This window comes from Ambystoma mexicanum, chromosome 4q (genome assembly GCF_040938575.1).
Source record: "Ambystoma mexicanum isolate Mex_15411 chromosome 4q, UKY_AmexF1_1, whole genome shotgun sequence".
Taxonomy (NCBI): Eukaryota; Metazoa; Chordata; class Amphibia; order Caudata; family Ambystomatidae; genus Ambystoma; species Ambystoma mexicanum.
In genome coordinates, this window is record NC_090928.1 from 528,778,995 (window position 1) to 528,798,994 (window position 20,000).

General features: G+C 39.2%; 9 non-coding genes across 9 annotated transcripts; all 9 read right to left on the reverse strand.

The window, feature by feature from the left end:
- Positions 1 to 206: 206 nt before the first annotated feature.
- Positions 207 to 279, reverse strand: TRNAK-CUU (transfer RNA lysine (anticodon CUU)). The gene has a single exon. It is a non-coding gene; the product is annotated as a tRNA-Lys (tRNA).
- Positions 280 to 4,901: 4,622 nt separating this feature from the next.
- On the reverse strand, positions 4,902 to 4,974 carry TRNAK-CUU (transfer RNA lysine (anticodon CUU)). Its single transcript has one exon. It is a non-coding gene; the product is annotated as a tRNA-Lys (tRNA).
- Positions 4,975 to 7,884: 2,910 nt separating this feature from the next.
- On the reverse strand, positions 7,885 to 7,957 carry TRNAR-CCU (transfer RNA arginine (anticodon CCU)). The gene has a single exon. It is a non-coding gene; the product is annotated as a tRNA-Arg (tRNA).
- Positions 7,958 to 8,059: 102 nt separating this feature from the next.
- Positions 8,060 to 8,132, reverse strand: TRNAK-CUU (transfer RNA lysine (anticodon CUU)). The gene has a single exon. It is a non-coding gene; the product is annotated as a tRNA-Lys (tRNA).
- Positions 8,133 to 12,948: 4,816 nt separating this feature from the next.
- TRNAK-CUU (transfer RNA lysine (anticodon CUU)) lies at positions 12,949 to 13,021 on the reverse strand. Its single transcript has one exon. It is a non-coding gene; the product is annotated as a tRNA-Lys (tRNA).
- A 1,287-nt stretch (positions 13,022 to 14,308) lies between these two features.
- Positions 14,309 to 14,381, reverse strand: TRNAK-CUU (transfer RNA lysine (anticodon CUU)). The gene has a single exon. It is a non-coding gene; the product is annotated as a tRNA-Lys (tRNA).
- A 1,918-nt stretch (positions 14,382 to 16,299) lies between these two features.
- On the reverse strand, positions 16,300 to 16,372 carry TRNAR-CCU (transfer RNA arginine (anticodon CCU)). Its single transcript has one exon. It is a non-coding gene; the product is annotated as a tRNA-Arg (tRNA).
- Positions 16,373 to 16,474: 102 nt separating this feature from the next.
- On the reverse strand, positions 16,475 to 16,547 carry TRNAK-CUU (transfer RNA lysine (anticodon CUU)). The gene has a single exon. It is a non-coding gene; the product is annotated as a tRNA-Lys (tRNA).
- Positions 16,548 to 19,153: 2,606 nt separating this feature from the next.
- TRNAK-CUU (transfer RNA lysine (anticodon CUU)) lies at positions 19,154 to 19,226 on the reverse strand. The gene has a single exon. It is a non-coding gene; the product is annotated as a tRNA-Lys (tRNA).
- Positions 19,227 to 20,000: the final 774 nt, after the last annotated feature.

Consider the following 20,000-nt stretch of genomic DNA (forward strand, 5'->3'; position numbering starts at 1 on the left):
GTGTTTTCTCCACTTTATTTTATAGTAAGATGATACATACTTTTTCTTTTACAGTGAATACATTAAGGTGTGGTATTGCCCCATTACACATCATCCAGACATGCATTCATATATTGCATGTTAACAATGAAAATATTGCAAATATTGTAAAGAGACTTTCAATTTCTATTTTTTTGGTCAAAAAGCACTAAAATTTTAGTTGTTTTCGCCCAACGTGGGGCTCGAACCCACGACCCTGAGATTAAGAGTCTCATGCTCTACCGACTGAGCTAGCCGGGCTCCTTTGGATGCCTATAGTTTTCTTCCCTATCCCTGCACTGCCGCTTTCCACAGATAGGATGCTGTGTAATCATAGGCTCTGGTGGAGTTTGGAAAGAAAATACACATCAGCCAGAGGCAGAAATAGTCTAAGAAAGTATCAAACACAATTACCAGTCAATATCAGAACGCATTGAAGAATATCAGGAAATAGCCGATTAAACCTGTGTGGTAAAAAGTCTTATTTGTGTTTTCTCCACTTTATTTTATAGTAAGATGATGCATACTTTTTCTTTTACAGTGAATACATTAAGGTATGGTATTGCCCCATTACACATCATCCAGACATGCATTCATATATTGCATGTTAACAATGAAAATATTGCAAAGAGACTTTCAATTTCTATTTTTTTGGTCAAAAAGCACTAAAATTTTAGTTGGTTTCGCCCAACATGGGGCTCGAACCCACGACCCTGAGATTAAGAGTCTCATGCTCTACCGACTGAGCTAGCCGGGCTCCTTTGGATGCCTATAGTTTTCTTCCCTATCCCTGCACTGCCGCTTTCCACAGATAGGATGCTGTGTAATCATAGGCTCTGGTGGAGTTTGGAAAGAAAATACACATCAGCCAGAGGCAGAAATAGTCTAAGAAAGTATCAAACACAATTACCAGTCAATATCAGAACGCATTGAAGAATATCAGGAAATAGCCGATTAAACCTGTGTGGAAAAAAGTCTTATTTGTGTTTTCTCCACTTTATTTTATAGTAAGATGATACATACTTTTTCTTTTACAGTGAATAAATTAAGGTGTGGTATTGCCTCATTACACATCATCCAGACATGCATTCATATATTGCATGTTAACAATGAAAATATTGCAAAGAGACTTTCAATTTCTATTTTTTTGGTCAAAAAGCACTAAAATTTTAGTTGTTTTCGCCCAACATGGGGCTCGAACCCACGACCCTGAGATTAAGAGTCTCATGCTCTACCGACTGAGCTAGCCGGGCTCCTTTGGATGCCTATAGTTTTCTTCCCTATCCCTGCACTGCCGCTTTCCACAGATAGGATGCTGTGTAATCATAGGCTCTGGTGGAGTTTGGAAAGAAAATACACATCAGCCAGAGGCAGAAATAGTCTAAGAAAGTATCAAACACAATTACCAGTCAATATCAGAACGCATTGAAGAATATCAGGAAATAGCCGATTAAACCTGTGTGGTAAAAAGTCTTATTTGTGTTTTCTCCACTTTATTTTATAGTAAGATGATGCATACTTTTTCTTTTACAGTGAATACATTAAGGTATGGTATTGCCCCATTACACATCATCCAGACATGCATTCATATATTGCATGTTAACAATGAAAATATTGCAAAGAGACTTTCAATTTCTATTTTTTTGGTCAAAAAGCACTAAAATTTTAGTTGGTTTCGCCCAACATGGGGCTCGAACCCACGACCCTGAGATTAAGAGTCTCATGCTCTACCGACTGAGCTAGCCGGGCTCCTTTGGATGCCTATAGTTTTCTTCCCTATCCCTGCACTGCCGCTTTCCACAGATAGGATGCTGTGTAATCATAGGCTCTGGTGGAGTTTGGAAAGAAAATACACATCAGCCAGAGGCAGAAATAGTCTAAGAAAGTATCAAACACAATTACCAGTCAATATCAGAACGCATTGAAGAATATCAGGAAATAGCCGATTAAACCTGTGTGGAAAAAAGTCTTATTTGTGTTTTCTCCACTTTATTTTATAGTAAGATGATACATACTTTTTCTTTTACAGTGAATAAATTAAGGTGTGGTATTGCCTCATTACACATCATCCAGACATGCATTCATATATTGCATGTTAACAATGAAAATATTGCAAAGAGACTTTCAATTTCTATTTTTTTGGTCAAAAAGCACTAAAATTTTAGTTGTTTTCGCCCAACATGGGGCTCGAACCCACGACCCTGAGATTAAGAGTCTCATGCTCTACCGACTGAGCTAGCCGGGCTCCTTTGGATGCCTATAGTTTTCTTCCCTATCCCTGCACTGCCGCTTTCCACAGATAGGATGCTGTGTAATCATAGGCTCTGGTGGAGTTTGGAAAGAAAATACACATCAGCCAGAGGCAGAAATAGTCTAAGAAAGTATCAAACACAATTACCAGTCAATATCAGAACGCATTGAAGAATATCAGGAAATAGCCGATTAAACCTGTGTGGAAAAAAGTCTTATTTGTGTTTTCTCCACTTTATTTTATAGTAAGATGATACATACTTTTTCTTTTACAGTGAATACATTAAGGTGTGGTATTGCCCCATTACACATCATCCAGACATGCATTCATATATTGCATGTTAACAATCAAAATATTGCAAATATTGTAAAGAGATTTTCAATTTCTATTTTTTTGGTCAAAAAGCACTAACATTTTAGTTGTTTTCGCCCAACGTGGGGCTCGAACCCACGACCCTGAGATTAAGAGTCTCATGCGCTACCGACTGAGCAAGCCGGGCTCCTTTGGATGCCCATAGTTTTCTTCCCTATCCCTGCACTGCCGTTTTCCACAGATACAATGTATTTTTTTGGTCAAAAAGCACTACAATTTTAGTTGTTTTCGCCCAACGTGGGGCTCGAACCCACGACCCTGAGATTAAGAGTCTCATGCTCTACCGACTGAGCTAGCCAGGCTCCTTTGGATGCCTATAGTTTTCTTCCCTATCCCTGCACTGCCGTTTTCCACAGATAGGATGTATTTTTTTGGTCAAAAAGCACTACAATTTTAGTTGTTTTCGCGCAACGTGGGGCTCGAACCCACGACCCTGAGATTAAGAGTCTCATGCTCTACCGACTGAGCTAGCCGGGCTCTTTTGGATGCCTATAGTTTTCTTCCCTATCCCTGCACTGCCGTTTTCCACAGATAGGATGCTGTGTAATCATAGGCTCTGGTGGAGTTTGGAAAGAAAATACACATCAGCCAGAGGCAGAAATAGTCTAAGAAAGTATCAAACATAATTACCAGTTAATATCAGAACGCATTGAAGAATATCAGGAAATAGCCGATTAAACCTGTGTGGAAAAAAGTCTTATTTGTGTTTTCTCCACTTTATTTTATAGTAAGATGATACATACTTTTTCTTTTACAGTGAATAAATTAAGGTGTGGTATTGCCTCATTACACATCATCCAGACATGCATTCATATATTGCATGTTAACAATGAAAATATTGCAAAGAGACTTTCAATTTCTATTTTTTTGGTCAAAAAGCACTAAAATTTTAGTTGTTTTCGCCCAACATGGGGCTCGAACCCACGACCCTGAGATTAAGAGTCTCATGCTCTACCGACTGAGCTAGCCGGGCTCCTTTGGATGCCTATAGTTTTCTTCCCTATCCCTGCACTGCCGCTTTCCACAGATAGGATGCTGTGTAATCATAGGCTCTGGTGGAGTTTGGAAAGAAAATACACATCAGCCAGAGGCAGAAATAGTCTAAGAAAGTATCAAACACAATTACCAGTCAATATCAGAACGCATTGAAGAATATCAGGAAATAGCCGATTAAACCTGTGTGGAAAAAAGTCTTATTTGTGTTTTCTCCACTTTATTTTATAGTAAGATGATACATACTTTTTCTTTTACAGTGAATACATTAAGGTGTGGTATTGCCCCATTACACATCATCCAGACATGCATTCATATATTGCATGTTAACAATCAAAATATTGCAAATATTGTAAAGAGACTTTCAATTTCTATTTTTTTGGTCAAAAAGCACTAACATTTTAGTTGTTTTCGCCCAACGTGGGGCTCGAACCCACGACCCTGAGATTAAGAGTCTCATGCGCTACCGACTGAGCAAGCCGGGCTCCTTTGGATGCCCATAGTTTTCTTCCCTATCCCTGCACTGCCGTTTTCCACAGATACAATGTATTTTTTTGGTCAAAAAGCACTACAATTTTAGTTGTTTTCGCCCAACGTGGGGCTCGAACCCACGACCCTGAGATTAAGAGTCTCATGCTCTACCGACTGAGCTAGCCAGGCTCCTTTGGATGCCTATAGTTTTCTTCCCTATCCCTGCACTGCCGTTTTCCACAGATAGGATGTATTTTTTTGGTCAAAAAGCACTACAATTTTAGTTGTTTTCGCGCAACGTGGGGCTCGAACCCACGACCCTGAGATTAAGAGTCTCATGCTCTACCGACTGAGCTAGCCGGGCTCTTTTGGATGCCTATAGTTTTCTTCCCTATCCCTGCACTGCCGTTTTCCACAGATAGGATGCTGTGTAATCATAGGCTCTGGTGGAGTTTGGAAAGAAAATACACATCAGCCAGAGGCAGAAATAGTCTAAGAAAGTATCAAACATAATTACCAGTTAATATCAGAACGCATTGAAGAATATCAGGAAATAGCCGATTAAACCTGTGTGGAAAAAAGTCTTATTTGTGTTTTCTCCACTTTATTTTATAGTAAGATGATACATACTTTTTCTTTTACAGTGAATACATTAAGGTGTGGTATTGCCCCATTACACATCATCCAGACATGCATTCATATATTTCATGTTAACAATGAAAATATTGCAAATATTGTAAAGAGACTTTCAATTTCTATTTTTTTGGTCAAAAAGCACTAAAATTTTAGTTGTTTTCGCCCAACGTGGGGCTCGAACCCACGACCCTGAGATTAAGAGTCTCATGCTCTACCGACTGAGCTAGCCGGGCTCCTTTGGATGCCTATAGTTTTCTTCCCTATCCCTGCACTGCCGCTTTCCACAGATAGGATGCTGTGTAATCATAGGCTCTGGTGGAGTTTGGAAAGAAAATACACATCAGCCAGAGGCAGAAATAGTCTAAGAAAGTATCAAACACAATTACCAGTCAATATCAGAACGCATTGAAGAATATCAGGAAATAGCCGATTAAACCTGTGTGGAAAAAAGTCTTATTTGTGTTTTCTCCACTTTATTTTATAGTAAGATGATGCATACTTTTTCTTTTACAGTGAATACATTAAGGTATGGTATTGCCCCATTACACATCATCCAGACATGCATTCATATATTGCATGTTAACAATGAAAATATTGCAAAGAGACTTTCAATTTCTATTTTTTTGGTCAAAAAGCACTAAAATTTTAGTTGGTTTCGCCCAACATGGGGCTCGAACCCACGACCCTGAGATTAAGAGTCTCATGCTCTACCGACTGAGCTAGCCGGGCTCCTTTGGATGCCTATAGTTTTCTTCCCTATCCCTACACTGCCGCTTTCCACAGATAGGATGCTGTGTAATCATAGGCTCTGGTGGAGTTTGGAAAGAAAATACACATCAGCCAGAGGCAGAAATAGTCTAAGAAAGTATCAAACACAATTACCAGTCAATATCAGAACGCATTGAAGAATATCAGGAAATAGCCGATTAAACCTGTGTGGAAAAAAGTCTTATTTGTGTTTTCTCCACTTTATTTTATAGTAAGATGATACATACTTTTTCTTTTACAGTGAATAAATTAAGGTGTGGTATTGCCTCATTACACATCATCCAGACATGCATTCATATATTGCATGTTAACAATGAAAATATTGCAAAGAGACTTTCAATTTCTATTTTTTTGGTCAAAAAGCACTAAAATTTTAGTTGTTTTCGCCCAACATGGGGCTCGAACCCACGACCCTGAGATTAAGAGTCTCATGCTCTACCGACTGAGCTAGCCGGGCTCCTTTGGATGCCTATAGTTTTCTTCCCTATCCCTGCACTGCCGCTTTCCACAGATAGGATGCTGTGTAATCATAGGCTCTGGTGGAGTTTGGAAAGAAAATACACATCAGCCAGAGGCAGAAATAGTCTAAGAAAGTATCAAACACAATTACCAGTCAATATCAGAACGCATTGAAGAATATCAGGAAATAGCCGATTAAACCTGTGTGGAAAAAAGTCTTATTTGTGTTTTCTCCACTTTATTTTATAGTAAGATGATACATACTTTTTCTTTTACAGTGAATACATTAAGGTGTGGTATTGCCCCATTACACATCATCCAGACATGCATTCATATATTGCATGTTAACAATGAAAATATTGCAAAGAGACTTTCAATTTCTATTTTTTTGGTCAAAAAGCACTAAAATTTTAGTTGGTTTCGCCCAACATGGGGCTCGAACCCACGACCCTGAGATTAAGAGTCTCATGCTCTACCGACTGAGCTAGCCGGGCTCCTTTGGATGCCTATAGTTTTCTTCCCTATCCCTGCACTGCCGCTTTCCACAGATAGGATGCTGTGTAATCATAGGCTCTGGTGGAGTTTGGAAAGAAAATACACATCAGCCAGAGGCAGAAATAGTCTAAGAAAGTATCAAACACAATTACCAGTCAATATCAGAACGCATTGAAGAATATCAGGAAATAGCCGATTAAACCTGTGTGGAAAAAAGTCTTATTTGTGTTTTCTCCACTTTATTTTATAGTAAGATGATACATACTTTTTCTTTTACAGTGAATAAATTAAGGTGTGGTATTGCCTCATTACACATCATCCAGACATGCATTCATATATTGCATGTTAACAATGAAAATATTGCAGAGACTTTCAATTTCTATTTTTTTGGTCAAAAAGCACTAAAATTTTAGTTGTTTTCGCCCAACATGGGGCTCGAACCCACGACCCTGAGATTAAGAGTCTCATGCTCTACCGACTGAGCTAGCCGGGCTCCTTTGGATGCCTATAGTTTTCTTCCCTATCCCTGCACTGCCGCTTTCCACAGATAGGATGCTGTGTAATCATAGGCTCTGGTGGAGTTTGGAAAGAAAATACACATCAGCCAGAGGCAGAAATAGTCTAAGAAAGTATCAAACACAATTACCAGTCAATATCAGAACGCATTGAAGAATATCAGGAAATAGCCGATTAAACCTGTGTGGAAAAAAGTCTTATTTGTGTTTTCTCCACTTTATTTTATAGTAAGATGATACATACTTTTTCTTTTACAGTGAATACATTAAGGTGTGGTATTGCCCCATTACACATCATCCAGACATGCATTCATATATTGCATGTTAACAATCAAAATATTGCAAATATTGTAAAGAGACTTTCAATTTCTATTTTTTTGGTCAAAAAGCACTAAAATTTTAGTAGTTTTCGCCGAACGTGGGGCTCGAACCCACGACCCTGAGATTAAGAGTCTCATGCTCTACCGACTGAGCTAGCCGGGCTCCTTTGGATGCCTATAGTTTTCTTCCCTATCCCTGCACTGCCGTTTTCCACAGATAGGATGCTGTGTAATCATAGGCTCTGGTGGAGTTTGGAAAGAAAATACACATCAGCCAGAGGCAGAAATAGTCTAAGAAAGTATCAAACACAATTACCAGTCAATATCAGAACGCATTGAAGAATATCAGGAAATAGCCGATTAAACCTGTGTGGAAAAAAGTCTTATTTGTGTTTTCTCCACTTTATTTTATAGTAAGATGATGCATACTTTTTCTTTTACAGTGAATACATTAAGGTATGGTATTGCCCCATTACACATCATCCAGACATGCATTCATATATTGCATGTTAACAATGAAAATATTGCAAAGAGACTTTCAATTTCTATTTTTTTGGTCAAAAAGCACTAAAATTTTAGTTGTTTTCGCCCAACGTGGGGCTCGAACCCACGACCCTGAGATTAGGAGTCTCATGCTCTACCGACTGAGCTAGCCGGGCTCCTTTGGATGCCTATAGTTTTCTTCCCTATCCCTGCACTGCCGTTTTCCACAGATAGGATGTATTTTTTTGGTCAAAAAGCACTACAATTTTAGTTGTTTTCGCCCAACGTGGGGCTCGAACCCACGACCCTGAGATTAAGAGTCTCATGCTCTACCGACTGAGCTAGCCGGGCTCCTTTGGATGCCTATAGTTTTCTTCCCTATCCCTGCACTGCCGTTTTCCACAGATAGGATGCTGTGTAATCATAGGCTCTGGTGGAGTTTGGAAAGAAAATACACATCAGCCAGAGGCAGAAATAGTCTAAGAAAGTATCAAACACAATTACCAGTCAATATCAGAACGCATTGAAGAATATCAGGGAAATAGCCGATTAAACCTGTGTGGAAAAAAGTCTTATTTGTGTTTTCTCCACTTTATTTTATAGTAAGATGATACATACTTTTTCTTTTACAGTGAATACATTAAGGTGTGGTATTGCCCCATTACACATCATCCAGACATGCATTCATATATTGCATGTTAACAATCAAAATATTGCAAATATTGTAAAGAGACTTTCAATTTCTATTTTTTTGGTCAAAAAGCACTAAAATTTTAGTTGTTTTCGCCCAACGCGGGGTTCGCACCCACGACCCTGAGATTAAGAGTCTCATGCTCTACCGACTGAGCTAGCCGGGCTCCTTTGGATGCCTATAGTTTTCTTCCCTATCCCTGCACTGCCGCTTTCCACAGATAGGATGCTGTGTAATCATAGGCTCTGGTGGAGTTTGGAAAGAAAATACACATCAGCCAGAGGCAGAAATAGTCTAAGAAAGTATCAAACACAATTACCAGTCAATATCAGAACGCATTGAAGAATATCAGGAAATAGCCGATTAAACCTGTGTGGAAAAAAGTCTTATTTGTGTTTTCTCCACTTTATTTTATAGTAAGATGATACATACTTTTTCTTTTACAGTGAATACATTAAGGTGTGGTATTGCCCCATTACACATCATCCAGACATGCATTCATATATTGCATGTTAACAATGAAAATATTGCAAAGAGACTTTCAATTTCTATTTTTTTGGTCAAAAAGCACTAAAATTTTAGTTGTTTTCGCCCAACATGGGGCTCGAACCCACGACCCTGAGATTAAAAGGCTCATGCTCTACCGACTGAGCTAGCCGGGCTCCTTTGGATGCCTATAGTTTTCTTCCCTATCCCTGCACTGCCGTTTTCCACAGATAGGATGCTGTGTAATCATAGGCTCTGGTGGAGTTTGGAAAGAAAATACACATCAGCCAGAGGCAGAAATAGTCTAAGAAAGTATCAAACACAATTACCAGTCAATATCAGAACGCATTGAAGAATATCAGGGAAATAGCCGATTAAACCTGTGTGGAAAAAAGTCTTATTTGTGTTTTCTCCACTTTATTTTATAGTAAGATGATACATACTTTTTCTTTTACAGTGAATACATTAAGGTGTGGTATTGCCCCATTACACATCATCCAGACATGCATTCATATATTGCATGTTAACAATCAAAATATTGCAAATATTGTAAAGAGACTTTCAATTTCTATTTTTTTGGTCAAAAAGCACTAAAATTTTAGTTGTTTTCGCCCAACGCGGGGTTCGCACCCACGACCCTGAGATTAAGAGTCTCATGCTCTACCGACTGAGCTAGCCGGGCTCCTTTGGATGCCTATAGTTTTCTTCCCTATCCCTGCACTGCCGCTTTCCACAGATAGGATGCTGTGTAATCATAGGCTCTGGTGGAGTTTGGAAAGAAAATACACATCAGCCAGAGGCAGAAATAGTCTAAGAAAGTATCAAACACAATTACCAGTCAATATCAGAACGCATTGAAGAATATCAGGAAATAGCCGATTAAACCTGTGTGGAAAAAAGTCTTATTTGTGTTTTCTCCACTTTATTTTATAGTAAGATGATACATACTTTTTCTTTTACAGTGAATACATTAAGGTGTGGTATTGCCCCATTACACATCATCCAGACATGCATTCATATATTGCATGTTAACAATCAAAATATTGCAAATATTGTAAAGAGATTTTCAATTTCTATTTTTTTGGTCAAAAAGCACTAACATTTTAGTTGTTTTCGCCCAACGTGGGGCTCGAACCCACGACCCTGAGATTAAGAGTCTCATGCGCTACCGACTGAGCAAGCCGGGCTCCTTTGGATGCCCATAGTTTTCTTCCCTATCCCTGCACTGCCGTTTTCCACAGATACAATGTATTTTTTTGGTCAAAAAGCACTACAATTTTAGTTGTTTTCGCCCAACGTGGGGCTCGAACCCACGACCCTGAGATTAAGAGTCTCATGCTCTACCGACTGAGCTAGCCAGGCTCCTTTGGATGCCTATAGTTTTCTTCCCTATCCCTGCACTGCCGTTTTCCACAGATAGGATGTATTTTTTTGGTCAAAAAGCACTACAATTTTAGTTGTTTTCGCGCAACGTGGGGCTCGAACCCACGACCCTGAGATTAAGAGTCTCATGCTCTACCGACTGAGCTAGCCGGGCTCTTTTGGATGCCTATAGTTTTCTTCCCTATCCCTGCACTGCCGTTTTCCACAGATAGGATGCTGTGTAATCATAGGCTCTGGTGGAGTTTGGAAAGAAAATACACATCAGCCAGAGGCAGAAATAGTCTAAGAAAGTATCAAACATAATTACCAGTTAATATCAGAACGCATTGAAGAATATCAGGAAATAGCCGATTAAACCTGTGTGGAAAAAAGTCTTATTTGTGTTTTCTCCACTTTATTTTATAGTAAGATGATACATACTTTTTCTTTTACAGTGAATAAATTAAGGTGTGGTATTGCCTCATTACACATCATCCAGACATGCATTCATATATTGCATGTTAACAATGAAAATATTGCAAAGAGACTTTCAATTTCTATTTTTTTGGTCAAAAAGCACTAAAATTTTAGTTGTTTTCGCCCAACATGGGGCTCGAACCCACGACCCTGAGATTAAGAGTCTCATGCTCTACCGACTGAGCTAGCCGGGCTCCTTTGGATGCCTATAGTTTTCTTCCCTATCCCTGCACTGCCGCTTTCCACAGATAGGATGCTGTGTAATCATAGGCTCTGGTGGAGTTTGGAAAGAAAATACACATCAGCCAGAGGCAGAAATAGTCTAAGAAAGTATCAAACACAATTACCAGTCAATATCAGAACGCATTGAAGAATATCAGGAAATAGCCGATTAAACCTGTGTGGAAAAAAGTCTTATTTGTGTTTTCTCCACTTTATTTTATAGTAAGATGATACATACTTTTTCTTTTACAGTGAATACATTAAGGTGTGGTATTGCCCCATTACACATCATCCAGACATGCATTCATATATTGCATGTTAACAATCAAAATATTGCAAATATTGTAAAGAGACTTTCAATTTCTATTTTTTTGGTCAAAAAGCACTAACATTTTAGTTGTTTTCGCCCAACGTGGGGCTCGAACCCAAGACCCTGAGATTAAGAGTCTCATGCGCTACCGACTGAGCAAGCCGGGCTCCTTTGGATGCCCATAGTTTTCTTCCCTATCCCTGCACTGCCGTTTTCCACAGATACAATGTATTTTTTTGGTCAAAAAGCACTACAATTTTAGTTGTTTTCGCCCAACGTGGGGCTCGAACCCACGACCCTGAGATTAAGAGTCTCATGCTCTACCGACTGAGCTAGCCAGGCTCCTTTGGATGCCTATAGTTTTCTTCCCTATCCCTGCACTGCCGTTTTCCACAGATAGGATGTATTTTTTTGGTCAAAAAGCACTACAATTTTAGTTGTTTTCGCGCAACGTGGGGCTCGAACCCACGACCCTGAGATTAAGAGTCTCATGCTCTACCGACTGAGCTAGCCGGGCTCTTTTGGATGCCTATAGTTTTCTTCCCTATCCCTGCACTGCCGTTTTCCACAGATAGGATGCTGTGTAATCATAGGCTCTGGTGGAGTTTGGAAAGAAAATACACATCAGCCAGAGGCAGAAATAGTCTAAGAAAGTATCAAACATAATTACCAGTTAATATCAGAACGCATTGAAGAATATCAGGAAATAGCCGATTAAACCTGTGTGGAAAAAAGTCTTATTTGTGTTTTCTCCACTTTATTTTATAGTAAGATGATGCATACTTTTTCTTTTACAGTGAATAAATTAAGGTGTGGTATTGCCCCATTACACATCATCCAGACATGCATTCATATATTGCATGTTAACAATGAAAATATTGCAAAGAGACTTTCAATTTCTATTTTTTTGGTCAAAAAGCACTAAAATTTTAGTTGTTTTCGCCCAACATGGGGCTCGAACCCACCACCCTGAGATTAAGAGTCTCATGCTCTACCGACTGAGCTAGCCGGGCTCCTTTGGATGCCTATAGTTTTCTTCCCTATCCCTGCACTGCCGCTTTCCACAGATAGGATGCTCTGTAATCATAGGCTCTGGTGGAGTTTGGAAAGAAAATACACATCAGCCAGAGGCAGAAATAGTCTAAGAAAGTATCAAACACAATTACCAGTCAATATCAGAACGCATTGAAGAATATCAGGAAATAGCCGATTAAACCTGTGTGGAAAAAAGTCTTATTTGTGTTTTCTCCACTTTATTTTATAGTAAGATGATACATACTTTTTCTTTTACAGTGAATACATTAAGGTGTGGTATTGCCCCATTACACATCATCCAGACATGCATTCATATATTGCATGTTAACAATGAAAATATTGCAAATATTGTAAAGAGACTTTCAATTTCTATTTTTTTGGTCAAAAAGCATTAAAATTTTAGTTGTTTTCGCCAACGTGGGGCTCGAACCCACGACCCTGAGATTAAGAGTCTCATGCTCTACCGACTGAGCTAGCCGGGCTCCTTTGGATGCCTATAGTTTTCTTCCCTATCCCTGCACTGCCGTTTTCCACAGATAGGATGTATTTTTTTGGTCAAAAAGCACTACAATTTTTGTTGTTTTCGCCCAACGTGGGGCTCGAACCCACGACCCTGAGATTAAGAGTCTCATGCTCTACCGACTGAGCTAGCCGGGCTCCTTTGGATGCCTATAGTTTTCTTCCCTATCCCTGCACTGCCGCTTTCCACAGATAGGATGCTGTGTAATCATAGGCTCTGGTGGAGTTTGGAAAGAAAATACACATCAGCCAGAGGCAGAAATAGTCTAAGAAAGTATCAAACACAATTACCAGTCAATATCAGAACGCATTGAAGAATATCAGGAAATAGCCGATTAAACCTGTGTGGAAAAAAGTCTTATTTGTGTTTTCTCCACTTTATTTTATAGTAAGATGATACATACTTTTTCTTTTACAGTGAATACATTAAGGTGTGGTATTGCCCCATTACACATCATCCAGACATGCATTCATATATTGCATGTTAACAATCAAAATATTGCAAATATTGTAAAGAGACTTTCAATTTCTATTTTTTTGGTCAAAAAGCACTAACATTTTAGTTGTTTTCGCCCAACGTGGGGCTCGAACCCAAGACCCTGAGATTAAGAGTCTCATGCGCTACCGACTGAGCAAGCCGGGCTCCTTTGGATGCCCATAGTTTTCTTCCCTATCCCTGCACTGCCGTTTTCCACAGATACAATGTATTTTTTTGGTCAAAAAGCACTACAATTTTAGTTGTTTTCGCCCAACGTGGGGCTCGAACCCACGACCCTGAGATTAAGAGTCTCATGCTCTACCGACTGAGCTAGCCAGGCTCCTTTGGATGCCTATAGTTTTCTTCCCTATCCCTGCACTGCCGTTTTCCACAGATAGGATGTATTTTTTTGGTCAAAAAGCACTACAATTTTAGTTGTTTTCGCGCAACGTGGGGCTCGAACCCACGACCCTGAGATTAAGAGTCTCATGCTCTACCGACTGAGCTAGCCGGGCTCTTTTGGATGCCTATAGTTTTCTTCCCTATCCCTGCACTGCCGTTTTCCACAGATAGGATGCTGTGTAATCATAGGCTCTGGTGGAGTTTGGAAAGAAAATACACATCAGCCAGAGGCAGAAATAGTCTAAGAAAGTATCAAACATAATTACCAGTTAATATCAGAACGCATTGAAGAATATCAGGAAATAGCCGATTAAACCTGTGTGGAAAAAAGTCTTATTTGTGTTTTCTCCACTTTATTTTAGAGTAAGATGATACATACTTTTTCTTTTACAGTGAATACATTAAGGTGTGGTATTGCCCCATTACACATCATCCAGACATGCATTCATATATTGCATGTTAACAATGAAAATATTGCAAATATTGTAAAGAGACTTTCAATTTCTATTTTTTTGGTCAAAAAGCACTAAAATTTTAGTTGTTTTCGCCCAACGTGGGGCTCGAACCCACGACCCTGAGATTAAGAGTCTCATGCTCTACCGACTGAGCTAGCCGGGCTCCTTTGGATGCCTATAGTTTTCTTCCCTATCCCTGCACTGCCGCTTTCCACAGATAGGATGCTGTGTAATCATAGGCTCTGGTGGAGTTTGGAAAGAAAATACACATCAGCCAGAGGCAGAAATAGTCTAAGAAAGTATCAAACACAATTACCAGTCAATATCAGAACGCATTGAAGAATATCAGGAAATAGCCGATTAAACCTGTGTGGAAAAAAGTCTTATTTGTGTTTTCTCCACTTTATTTTATAGTAAGATGATACATACTTTTTCTTTTACAGTGAATAAATTAAGGTGTGGTATTGCCTCATTACACATCATCCAGACATGCATTCATATATTGCATGTTAACAATGAAAATATTGCAAAGAGACTTTCAATTTCTATTTTTTTGGTCAAAAAGCACTAAAATTTTAGTTGGTTTCGCCCAACATGGGGCTCGAACCCACGACCCTGAGATTAAGAGTCTCATGCTCTACCGACTGAGCTAGCCGGGCTCCTTTGGATGCCTATAGTTTTCTTCCCTATCCCTGCACTGCCGCTTTCCACAGATAGGATGCTGTGTAATCATAGGCTCTGGTGGAGTTTGGAAAGAAAATACACATCAGCCAGAGGCAGAAATAGTCTAAGAAAGTATCAAACACAATTACCAGTCAATATCAGAACGCATTGAAGAATATCAGGAAATAGCCGATTAAACCTGTGTGGAAAAAAGTCTTATTTGTGTTTTCTCCACTTTATTTTATAGTAAGATGATACATACTTTTTCTTTTACAGTGAATAAATTAAGGTGTGGTATTGCCTCATTACACATCATCCAGACATGCATTCATATATTGCATGTTAACAATGAAAATATTGCAGAGACTTTCAATTTCTATTTTTTTGGTCAAAAAGCACTAAAATTTTAGTTGTTTTCGCCCAACATGGGGCTCGAACCCACGACCCTGAGATTAAGAGTCTCATGCTCTACCGACTGAGCTAGCCGGGCTCCTTTGGATGCCTATAGTTTTCTTCCCTATCCCTGCACTGCCGCTTTCCACAGATAGGATGCTGTGTAATCATAGGCTCTGGTGGAGTTTGGAAAGAAAATACACATCAGCCAGAGGCAGAAATAGTCTAAGAAAGTATCAAACACAATTACCAGTCAATATCAGAACGCATTGAAGAATATCAGGAAATAGCCGATTAAACCTGTGTGGAAAAAAGTCTTATTTGTGTTTTCTCCACTTTATTTTATAGTAAGATGATACATACTTTTTCTTTTACAGTGAATACATTAAGGTGTGGTATTGCCCCATTACACATCATCCAGACATGCATTCATATATTGCATGTTAACAATCAAAATATTGCAAATATTGTAAAGAGACTTTCAATTTCTATTTTTTTGGTCAAAAAGCACTAAAATTTTAGTAGTTTTCGCCGAACGTGGGGCTCGAACCCACGACCCTGAGATTAAGAGTCTCATGCTCTACCGACTGAGCTAGCCGGGCTCCTTTGGATGCCTATAGTTTTCTTCCCTATCCCTGCACTGCCGTTTTCCACAGATAGGATGCTGTGTAATCATAGGCTCTGGTGGAGTTTGGAAAGAAAATACACATCAGCCAGAGGCAGAAATAGTCTAAGAAAGTATCAAACACAATTACCAGTCAATATCAGAACGCATTGAAGAATATCAGGAAATAGCCGATTAAACCTGTGTGGAAAAAAGTCTTATTTGTGTTTTCTCCACTTTATTTTATAGTAAGATGATGCATACTTTTTCTTTTACAGTGAATACATTAAGGTATGGTATTGCCCCATTACACATCATCCAGACATGCATTCATATATTGCATGTTAACAATGAAAATATTGCAAAGAGACTTTCAATTTCTATTTTTTTGGTCAAAAAGCACTAAAATTTTAGTTGTTTTCGCCCAACGTGGGGCTCGAACCCACGACCCTGAGATTAGGAGTCTCATGCTCTACCGACTGAGCTAGCCAGGCTCCTTTGGATGCCTATAGTTTTCTTCCCTATCCCTGCACTGCCGTTTTCCACAGATAGGATGTATTTTTTTGGTCAAAAAGCACTACAATTTTAGTTGTTTTCGCCCAACGTGGGGCTCGAACCCACGACCCTGAGATTAAGAGTCTCATGCTCTACCGACTGAGCTAGCCGGGCTCCTTTGGATGCCTATAGTTTTCTTCCCTATCCCTGCACTGCCGTTTTCCACAGATAGGATGCTGTGTAATCATAGGCTCTGGTGGAGTTTGGAAAGAAAATACACATCAGCCAGAGGCAGAAATAGTCTAAGAAAGTATCAAACACAATTACCAGTCAATATCAGAACGCATTGAAGAATATCAGGGAAATAGCCGATTAAACCTGTGTGGAAAAAAGTCTTATTTGTGTTTTCTCCACTTTATTTTATAGTAAGATGATACATACTTTTTCTTTTACAGTGAATACATTAAGGTGTGGTATTGCCCCATTACACATCATCCAGACATGCATTCATATATTGCATGTTAACAATCAAAATATTGCAAATATTGTAAAGAGACTTTCAATTTCTATTTTTTTGGTCAAAAAGCACTAAAATTTTAGTTGTTTTCGCCCAACGCGGGGTTCGCACCCACGACCCTGAGATTAAGAGTCTCATGCTCTACCGACTGAGCTAGCCGGGCTCCTTTGGATGCCTATAGTTTTCTTCCCTATCCCTGCACTGCCGCTTTCCACAGATAGGATGCTGTGTAATCATAGGCTCTGGTGGAGTTTGGAAAGAAAATACACATCAGCCAGAGGCAGAAATAGTCTAAGAAAGTATCAAACACAATTACCAGTCAATATCAGAACGCATTGAAGAATATCAGGAAATAGCCGATTAAACCTGTGTGGAAAAAAGTCTTATTTGTGTTTTCTCCACTTTATTTTATAGTAAGATGATACATACTTTTTCTTTTACAGTGAATACATTAAGGTGTGGTATTGCCCCATTACACATCATCCAGACATGCATTCATATATTGCATGTTAACAATGAAAATATTGCAAAGAGACTTTCAATTTCTATTTTTTTGGTCAAAAAGCACTAAAATTTTAGTTGTTTTCGCCCAACATGGGGCTCGAACCCACGACCCTGAGATTAAAAGGCTCATGCTCTACCGACTGAGCTAGCCGGGCTCCTTTGGATGCCTATAGTTTTCTTCCCTATCCCTGCACTGCCGTTTTCCACAGATAGGATGCTGTGTAATCATAGGCTCTGGTGGAGTTTGGAAAGAAAATACACATCAGCCAGAGGCAGAAATAGTCTAAGAAAGTATCAAACACAATTACCAGTCAATATCAGAACGCATTGAAGAATATCAGGGAAATAGCCGATTAAACCTGTGTGGAAAAAAGTCTTATTTGTGTTTTCTCCACTTTATTTTATAGTAAGATGATACATACTTTTTCTTTTACAGTGAATACATTAAGGTGTGGTATTGCCCCATTACACATCATCCAGACATGCATTCATATATTGCATGTTAACAATCAAAATATTGCAAATATTGTAAAGAGACTTTCAATTTCTATTTTTTTGGTCAAAAAGCACTAAAATTTTAGTTGTTTTCGCCCAACGCGGGGTTCGCACCCACGACCCTGAGATTAAGAGTCTCATGCTCTACCGACTGAGCTAGCCGGGCTCCTTTGGATGCCTATAGTTTTCTTCCCTATCCCTGCACTGCCGCTTTCCACAGATAGGATGCTGTGTAATCATAGGCTCTGGTGGAGTTTGGAAAGAAAATACACATCAGCCAGAGGCAGAAATAGTCTAAGAAAGTATCAAACACAATTACCAGTCAATATCAGAACGCATTGAAGAATATCAGGAAATAGCCGATTAAACCTGTGTGGAAAAAAGTCTTATTTGTGTTTTCTCCACTTTATTTTATAGTAAGATGATACATACTTTTTCTTTTACAGTGAATACATTAAGGTGTGGTATTGCCCCATTACACATCATCCAGACATGCATTCATATATTGCATGTTAACAATCAAAATATTGCAAATATTGCAAAGAGACTTTCAATTTCTATTTTTTTGGTCAAAAAGCACTAAAATTTTAGTTGTTTTCGCCCAACATGGGGCTCGAACCCACGACCCTGAGATTAAAAGTCTCATGCTCTACCGACTGAGCTAGCCGGGCTCCTTTGGATGCCTATAGTTTTCTTCCCTATCCCTGCACTGCCGCTTTCCACAGATCGGATGCTGTGTAATCATAGGCTCTGGTGGAGTTTGGAAAGAAAATACACATCAGCCAGAGGCAGAAATAGTCTAAGAAAGTATCAAACACAATTACCAGTCAGTATCAGAACGCATTGAAGAATATCAGGAAATAGCTGATTAAACCTGTGTGGAAAAAAGTCTTATTTGTGTTTTCTCCACTTTATTTTATAGTAAGATGATGCATACTTTTTATTTTACAGTGAATACATTAAGGTATGGTATTGCCCCATTACACATCATCCAGACATGCATTCATATATTGCATGTTAACAATGAAAATATTGCAAAGAGACTTTCAATTTCTATTTTTTTGGTCAAAAAGCAGTAAAATGTTAGTTGTTTTCGCCCAACGTGTGGCTCGAACCCAGGACCCTGAGATTAAGAGTCTCATGCTCTACCGACTGAGCTAGCCGGGCTCTTTCGGATGCCTATAGTTTTCTTCCCTATCCCTGCCGTTTTCCACAGATAGGATGTATTTTTTTGGTCAAAAAGCACTACAATTTTAGTTGTTTTCGCCCAACGTGGGGCTCGAACCCACGACCCTGAGATTAAGAGTCTCATGCTCTACCGACTGAGCTAGCCGGGCTCCTTTGGATGCCTATAGTTTTCTTCCCTATCCCTGCACTGCCGTTTTCCACAGATAGGATGCTGTGTAATCATAGGCTCTGGTGGAGTTTGGAAAGAAAATACACATCAGCCAGAGGCAGAAATAGTCTAAGAAAGTATCAAACACAATTACCAGTCAATATCAGAACGCATTGAAGAATATCAGGAAATAGCCGATTAAACCTGTGTGGAAAAAAGTCTTATTTGTGTTTTCTCCACTTTATTTTATAGTAAGATGATACATACTTTTTCTTTTACAGTGAATACATTAAGGTGTGGTATTGCCCCATTACACATCATCCAGACATGCATTCATATATTGCATGTTAACAATCAAAATATTGCAAATATTGTAAAGAGACTTTCAATTTCTATTTTTTTGGTCAAAAAGCACTAACATTTTAGTTGTTTTCGCCCAACGTGGGGCTCGAACCCACGACCCTGAGATTAAGAGTCTCATGCGCTACCGACTGAGCAAGCCGGGCTCCTTTGGATGCCCATAGTTTTCTTCCCTATCCCTGCACTGCCGTTTTCCACAGATACAATGTATTTTTTTGGTCAAAAAGCACTACAATTTTAGTTGTTTTCGCCCAACGTGGGGCTCGAACCCACGACCCTGAGATTAAGAGTCTCATGCTCTACCGACTGAGCTAGCCAGGCTCCTTTGGATGCCTATAGTTTTCTTCCCTATCCCTGCACTGCCGTTTTCCACAGATAGGATGTATTTTTTTGGTCAAAAAGCACTACAATTTTA